Source organism: Podarcis erhardii (genome assembly GCF_964252035.2).
Source record: "Podarcis erhardii genome assembly, chromosome: 8".
In the NCBI taxonomy this organism is placed as follows: Eukaryota; Metazoa; Chordata; class Lepidosauria; order Squamata; family Lacertidae; genus Podarcis; species Podarcis erhardii.
This window is the reverse complement of record NC_138499.1, coordinates 79,642,925-79,650,037: the sequence shown is the minus strand read 5'-3', so window position 1 is coordinate 79,650,037 and position 7,113 is coordinate 79,642,925. Positions and strand designations below refer to the sequence as shown.

The window sequence follows — 7,113 nt, the reverse complement described above, 5'->3', positions numbered from 1 at the left end:
AGAGTCCCATGGACTGCAAGAAGATCAAACCTCTTCATTCTTAAGGAAATCAGCCCTGAGTGCTCACTGGAAGGACAGATCATGAAGCTGAGGCTCCAATACTTTGGCCACCTCATAAGAAGAGAAGACACCCTGGAAAAGGCTCTGATGTTGGGAAAGATGGAGGGCACAAGGAGAAGGGGACGACAGAGGATGAGATGGTTGGATAGTGTTCTCGAAGCTACCAGCATGAGTTTGATCAAACTGCGGGAGGCAGTGGAAGACAGGAGTGCCTGGTGTGCTCTGATCCATGGGGTCACGAAGAGTCGGATATGACTAAATGACTAAACAACAAAGCACATGTTAGTCAGGATTTGATGGTGTGAATGAAGCTGTTTTTCACTTCCCAGCTTCAATGGTAAGTAGTTCAGGAAGAAGCTAATGCCAGATTGGTTTCCTTGTGAGGAGAGGTTGTCTGTTGTCTTTTTCTGTGATTTATTTACACACATACAAGCTGAAGTAGACACAGACTGAAACAGAAAAAACTAATCTCTACAGCAACATTTCTTTCCCCAAGAATCCATAGCATATCCTTCCTGCTTCCCTCATAGCTCTTTCGTGCCAGAATGCTACAATTTTTTGTCTCCTGCGCTGCCTAACTTCCAACTGCCTCTATTTTTCATTCTCTATTCATGCAGGTGGGGGGTGACCACCAGCCATCAAAAACCATCAATGCTAATTAAATGAGGTGCCTTCTGGCCATAGATGCCCATTTAAGAGACATCTTGGGCTGTTAACTATAGAAAAGAGCAAAAGCGAATCACTTCATTTAAGAAGTAACTAGAACTGTGCTGAAAATGTCAGAAATGTATTTTTCAACCTTTCTTTGGTGGCTGGGGCTGAACTGGCACCCTCTCAAAAGATTATGGGAGGGGGTGAAATTTCTACCAAACACCCCCCCACACACACAAAATCAAGGAGTCGGTTGTCACCTTATTTAACCTTACAAGATAGCCAAGGGGTTGTGTTTTGTTTTTGTTTGCTATTTTATTTGCTTTTAAAAAAACAAAACAGCATACAACATCCTAAACATGTAAGTGACATATAGTTGAATCTCTGCTTCACTGTAAAACTTCTGTTCTTTACTTATTCTATTGCTTTGTTTACATTGTGATCTTATACTGTCATTCCACAGAAGACCGTTTGTGGTTGGTGGTTGCCAGTTCATAGAATAATAGAATCGTACAGCTGGAAGGGATCCCAAGAGTAATCTACTCCAACCTTCTGCAATGCAGGGATCACAGTTGAAGAACCCCTGACAGATGGCTATCCAAACTCAGTTAAAAAAAACTTGCAATGAAAGAGATTCCACCACCTTCCAAGGCAGTCTGTTCGACTGTTGAACAGCTCTTAGCATCAGAAACTTATTCCTAATGCTTAGTCAGAATCTCCTTTCTTGTAATTTGAATCCATTGATTTAGGTCCTACCGTCTGGAGCAGCAGAAAATAAGCATACTGAAGGAATGGGTTTCCCAAATCTAAAACCTGACTGTGCAGTCAGTCTGAAACAGGCCCCAAAATCCCATTTTTCCTCCTCCATGTGTGCATTAGCTAAAAACTATTAACTTGAGCTCTTGATTAAACGTATAAGAGGAACCCAGCTGTATAAACAAAGCTCTTTCCTTTATCAGTCTGTGACACCTAATGAATGGCCTTGTCCATTCCAAAGTGGAGCAGGGATGGCACATCTGGGTCTTATCTTACATCCTGACCACACTGACGCACAGACCTAGTCCGGGAACGGCGTCAGGAGTGCTCTTAGAGTTGGTGACCTTCTTACCCCAAGATAAGGAATACAGGAACAGGAACACCCTTTTATGGTCAAGAGTACCGGAACAGGAGCATCTGTTTATGGTCATGGATGTGAACTATCATGTATAAGCTGACGTGGTTGGATTCCTGGGGATGTCAACTTACGTGTATAAGCTGACGTGGCTGGATTCCTGGGGAGGGGGCAAGGAGACCAGAAAGAGTATATAAGCTGTGTGTAACCACTCTTTAAGTGCTCTTGCTGTGAACTGATCACGCAAGTGCCTTTCTGCTGCTCCAGAGAGCAGGAATAAAGAACTCTTTCTCTGAATCAACCTCAGTGTCATTTGACTTCCTTCTTCCCTCCTGGGAGCAACGCAGACCCCAACCAATCGGTAAAGTCTAATAAGGCTACATACCATTCAGATAGCAAGTTGTCTCCTAAATCTTCCCACCTCCTAGCTATTGTCAGGTGTGCTGCTGATAGGAATGCTTTCCTTTTTATCACTTTTTTTATTTAAAAAAAAGGAAGCTCTGTCCTACTCTGTACTACTTCCACTCTCTGCAGTGTCTCACCAGCCACACTTCTTGGGATAACTTCTTGACACATTGTGCAATATCATATTGCTCCCAAAGGCATTCCAGGAAGTTGCGGCCAGCACAAAGCAACATGAAACTCTCTCCACAATTTTCTTCCATCTGCACTTCCTGTGGAGTTGCATTAAGGTAAGAAGCAACCACCTCCTGAAAATTTCAGAGAATTTTTTTAGCCACCCTCCCACCAAAAAAGCACCAGAAATGCCCCCTGCAATTTTCTCAGAGGGATAATTTGTCATGGGAAACTGGAATGGGAAACCTAGTTCAGCAATCAGCTTAACAATACTGTATGTATTGATAAACACATACCTGTCTATTTTTGCTGTTAGGCAAAGATCAGAAGAAGACCTGGATGTTCGCCAGATTCTGTGTACAAATCTGTAGGCGCAGACCATTGCCCAACTCAAAATAGTCCGGCATGAAAATCCCCAAACTCGGTTCCATGGGTGACTCTGAGTCAACTCCCTGGGATAGTTTATTGTTGTACATTGTTTCTAAATTTATTGTTGTACATTGTTTTAATTGTCTGTTTTAACCATATTTGCACATCAGTTTCTAATGTTGTGAGTGTCCTCTATTTCAGAGGCTTCTACTCTGCAGCCTCTTATAGTTGTTTTAACTGCGAGTCTTTTAGTTCTTATGCTCTTACAGTTGTTTTAACTGCGTGTTTTTATTTGTTTTTAGTTCTTATCTGTTTTAATTATCAGTTTTTATCCATCCATTATCTGTGTTTAATCTTGTATTTTATTCAGATGTTTTATCCTATGCTTGTTTCTTTGTCCTTATTTGCTCTAACAATTATCGGTTAAAAAAAATAAATCCTAACTGCTATTTTATTTATATGGGGTTTTTTTTTATTATTATTTTTATCCTGGTCTGTGACCGTAATAAAGTTCATTCATACCTGTCTATATTACATTAGAATGCCATGTAAGGATGCAGGTGGTGCTGTGGTCTAAACCACTGAGCCTCTTGGGCTTGCCGATCAGAAGGTCGGCGGTTCGAATCTCTGTGATGGGGTGAGCTCCCATTGCTCTGTCCCAACTCCTGCCAATCTAGCAGTTCAAAAGCACGCCAGTGCAAGTAGATAAATAGGTACCGCAGCAAAGGGAAGGTAAATGGCATATCCATGTGCTCTGGTTTCTGTCATGGTGTTCCACTGCACCAGAAGTGGTTTAATTATGCTGGCCACGTGACTTGGAAAGCTGTCTGTGGACAAACACTGGCTCCCTTGGCCTGAAAGCGAGATGAGTGTCGCAACCCCATAGTCGCCTTTGACTGGACTTAACTGTCCAGGGGTCCTTTACCTTTTACCTTTTAGAATGTCATGTGTTCCAGAGTAAAAATCTGGTGAATTCTGATTCATATTTATTATCGTTTTATCTTTTAGGTAAAAGGTAAAGGGACCCCTGACCATTAGGTCCAGTCGTGACCGACTCTGGGGTTGCGGCGCTCATCTCGCTTTATTGGCCGAGGGAGCTGGAGTACAGCTTCCGGGTCATGTGGCCAGCATGACTAAGCCGCTTCTGGCGAACCAGAGCAGCGCACAGAAACGCCATTTACCTTCCCACTGGAAGGTAAATTTATCTACTTGCACTTTTGACGTGCTTTCTAACTGCTAGGTTGGTAGGAGCAGGGACCCAACAACGGGAGCTCACCCCGTTGCAGGGATTTGAACCGCCGACCTTCTGATCGGCAAGTCAGTGGTTTAACCCGCAGCACCACCCACGTCCCCAAGCGCCACCCGCATCCCATCTTTTAGACAACCTTATAAAATAAACAGTTCCACATACATACTATTTTTGAGCAGGGTCACTCTGCAGCAATGTTATGGACACCTCCTACCAAGCTACCAGGCTGTTGCTTGCATCTTTGTACACAAGCATAATTTAACAACAACAACAATTTATTATTTCTACCCCGCCCATTTGGCTGGGTTTCCCCAGCCACTCTGGGCGACTTCCAACAAAATATTAAAATACAGTAGTCTGTCAAACATTAAAAGCTTCCCTAAACAGGGCTGCCTTCAGATGTCGTCTAAAAGTCTGGTAGCTGTTTTTCTCTTTGACATCTGGTGGGAGATTCCCATTGTGGCTTCTAGCTGAAGATTCCTGCAGATTGGCTAACCGATTTTAAGGCATATCCATGGACAATCTGTCCTCCCTCATTACATTCTTCCCTGCTAATTTCCTTAAATTTTCATGTGCTTACAGGCATTTTGCATTCTGAGAGTCATCCCCATGATCTCCACACTATGTTTCTTCTTCATCTCCTATTTTGCTGTTTATGTTTTCCATTTGGAATGATTCATTTTGGCTCATCAAGTTTTGAGAGATACCAAATGGGAAACAAAACAACAGAAGCGCAAATTTGTGCTAAGCTATACAGAAACTTGGAAACAGAACACCCAGAATATCACATTGTGTATGTAGCCTGTTGTGCGGAAGGGACTAATCAGGGATTTAATTCAGCCATGTTTTGGCAAGCTTAGCCCTGGAACTTGTGCTTAATGCTCAGTATTAGTTGGAATCAGACTGAACAATGTGTGCCTGTGTATGTCCACAGGGCTTTTCATTCCCCATGAAGAGTTTATGAAAATAACGTAGAAAAATCTTTGAGGGACTTGGTATATGTGTACAGCAGAATGATGGGAATCAGGTGGTGGAATGAAGACAGAATGACAGTAGACTTCAGGGAACAACACAAGAGAAAGGATATTGTCACCATGTTAACATATGGTATGCAGGCCTCTTTTTAAAAAACATGGAGGAGCATTTAAAAACACCCCTGCACTCTGAAGTAGTAAATTCCATTTTATCACTTCAAGATTCTACCCACCTTCATGTGTAGACCACACCTCAGACTGTACCACTTCAGAATGCAGGTGGGGAATGCCACAATGAGAGACTGAAGCAGCCCACTCTCTGTCTTTATATAAGGCTGGATCGACAGTGATCTTCTAAATGTTATTAAATAAAATATTCTATAACACTTAATAGCCGATTTCCACTGCTGGTGGCTTGCTGCTCGGCAGTGCCCTCTGGTTCACATTTTAATAACGCAATTTTAACATTATAAATGACAGGTGTAGATCTACCCTAAATAATCTCCCTCCTCTGATTCACTATTCATTCAACCCAACTGTAGTCCTAGCATAGCTGCCTGATTCTTGATTATGACATTGAACATCAAATACCATATTACAAAGTAGGAATGTTTCCAGAACTTGAAAGAATATTATTACTCTTTCTTCTCAGTCTTCCTTTGAACACACAGCCAGCAACACTGATCTCCATGCCGTTCAAATCCCTATTTATATAATGAAAAAATTACCATTGCTGCAAACAAAGCACAACTGTGAGATTATTAACTAGCAGGATAAAGTGGTCCATGTAACTCAGCATTTTCCACACTGACTGGAAGCAACACTGACGCAATACTAATTATCTGATGCCAAGGGACCAAGGAAAGATCACTCACCACTAAAGTAAATGCCAGGTGTAAAGATTTTGAGAATATGGAACAGAGTTAACACCTGGAGATATTGTTTCAAAAAATAAAAAAAATAAAAAAGGACCAGGCTTTATGCTTTGTACTTTCATGGTAGCTGCTATATTTTAAAGGACTTTGGTCCTGCTATACTAAGGAATTGCTTGGCACATAAAGAATTACCGGTAGATCACTACTTTGTCATCATGCCAAGACCCAGATGACGACCATAGGTCAAGTACCTAAAACAACTTAAAATGGCAGTGAGAACATTGGGGGGGGGGGGCGGAGAGTCTAGAAGGCAATACACGAAACCATTTCAGCTAACCAGACAGCTTTCTGTGAGCTTAAACCCAGATGAATGTAAAGCCCAAAAGTAATTTACATTTGATGCTAATGAATGTACATCTGAAGAATAATTCATACCCTACTGCTGTGTAATAAAACTACTTGAGAGTGTGGTTTGTTTTTTTTTTTTAAAAAAAAAAGGTGTCACAGTAGGAGGAAACACTGCTCATTTGCATATATCGGTGCAGTTTTATCGAATAACAAAATGAAAATGAACAAAACAACTGGTTGTAAGGCAAATAGTGACTATTTTGACCAGAGCTTTGGGCTAAGGAAATGCCTACTCACTCTATTGTCAAACAATAACACAGTGAAATTTCCCTCTTAGACAGCAGAGTGGGTGGGGGGAGAGAGGGGGGGGAGAATATAATTTGTGATAATTTTGTTTGAATTACCGACATGGTGAATTTTGATGTAGTAGCATCCAGTGCTAGATTTCTCAGCTAAATTGTCCAGTCTGCTAACTTGGTCTAAGTAATAACTTGGTTCACAGCCACATCTATATCTAATGGGAAGGCAATTATGAGCTCATACTGCCACAGTAGGGGTGATAATTCCAGTGGGTAGGGATTGGGGGGAAATAGGTTCAGTCTTCTAGAAACAATTCCAGAAAAACAGAGTTTCAGACTTAAGAAGCACCAGGTTCCCATGGTTCCCAGTCACAACCGATGTTGCTCATCCAGTATTCCCTATGGTTCCCAGGGAAACAGAATGGGGGGGGGCATGGGTAAGTGTTAGCAGAGTGACTGAAATAAAGCAGATGGAGTCCAGAAAGTAAATAAACGGATAATGTTTTAGTTAGATGAATGGAACATAAACTGTATATATATTGAGGGAAACCTTCTCTTCAGGCCTAGTTGAGGGCAGGGAGACATATTCAGCCACACATAC

General features: G+C 41.8%; 1 long non-coding RNA gene across 1 annotated transcript; it reads left to right on the top strand.

Moving 5' to 3' along the window:
• Positions 1-334: 334 nt before the first annotated feature.
• On the top strand, positions 335-6,346 carry LOC309348197. The gene is made up of 2 exons (XR_014159291.1): positions 335-397; positions 5,643-6,346. It is a non-coding gene; the product is annotated as an uncharacterized lncRNA (long non-coding RNA).
• The last annotated feature ends 767 nt before the right edge of the window (positions 6,347-7,113 follow it).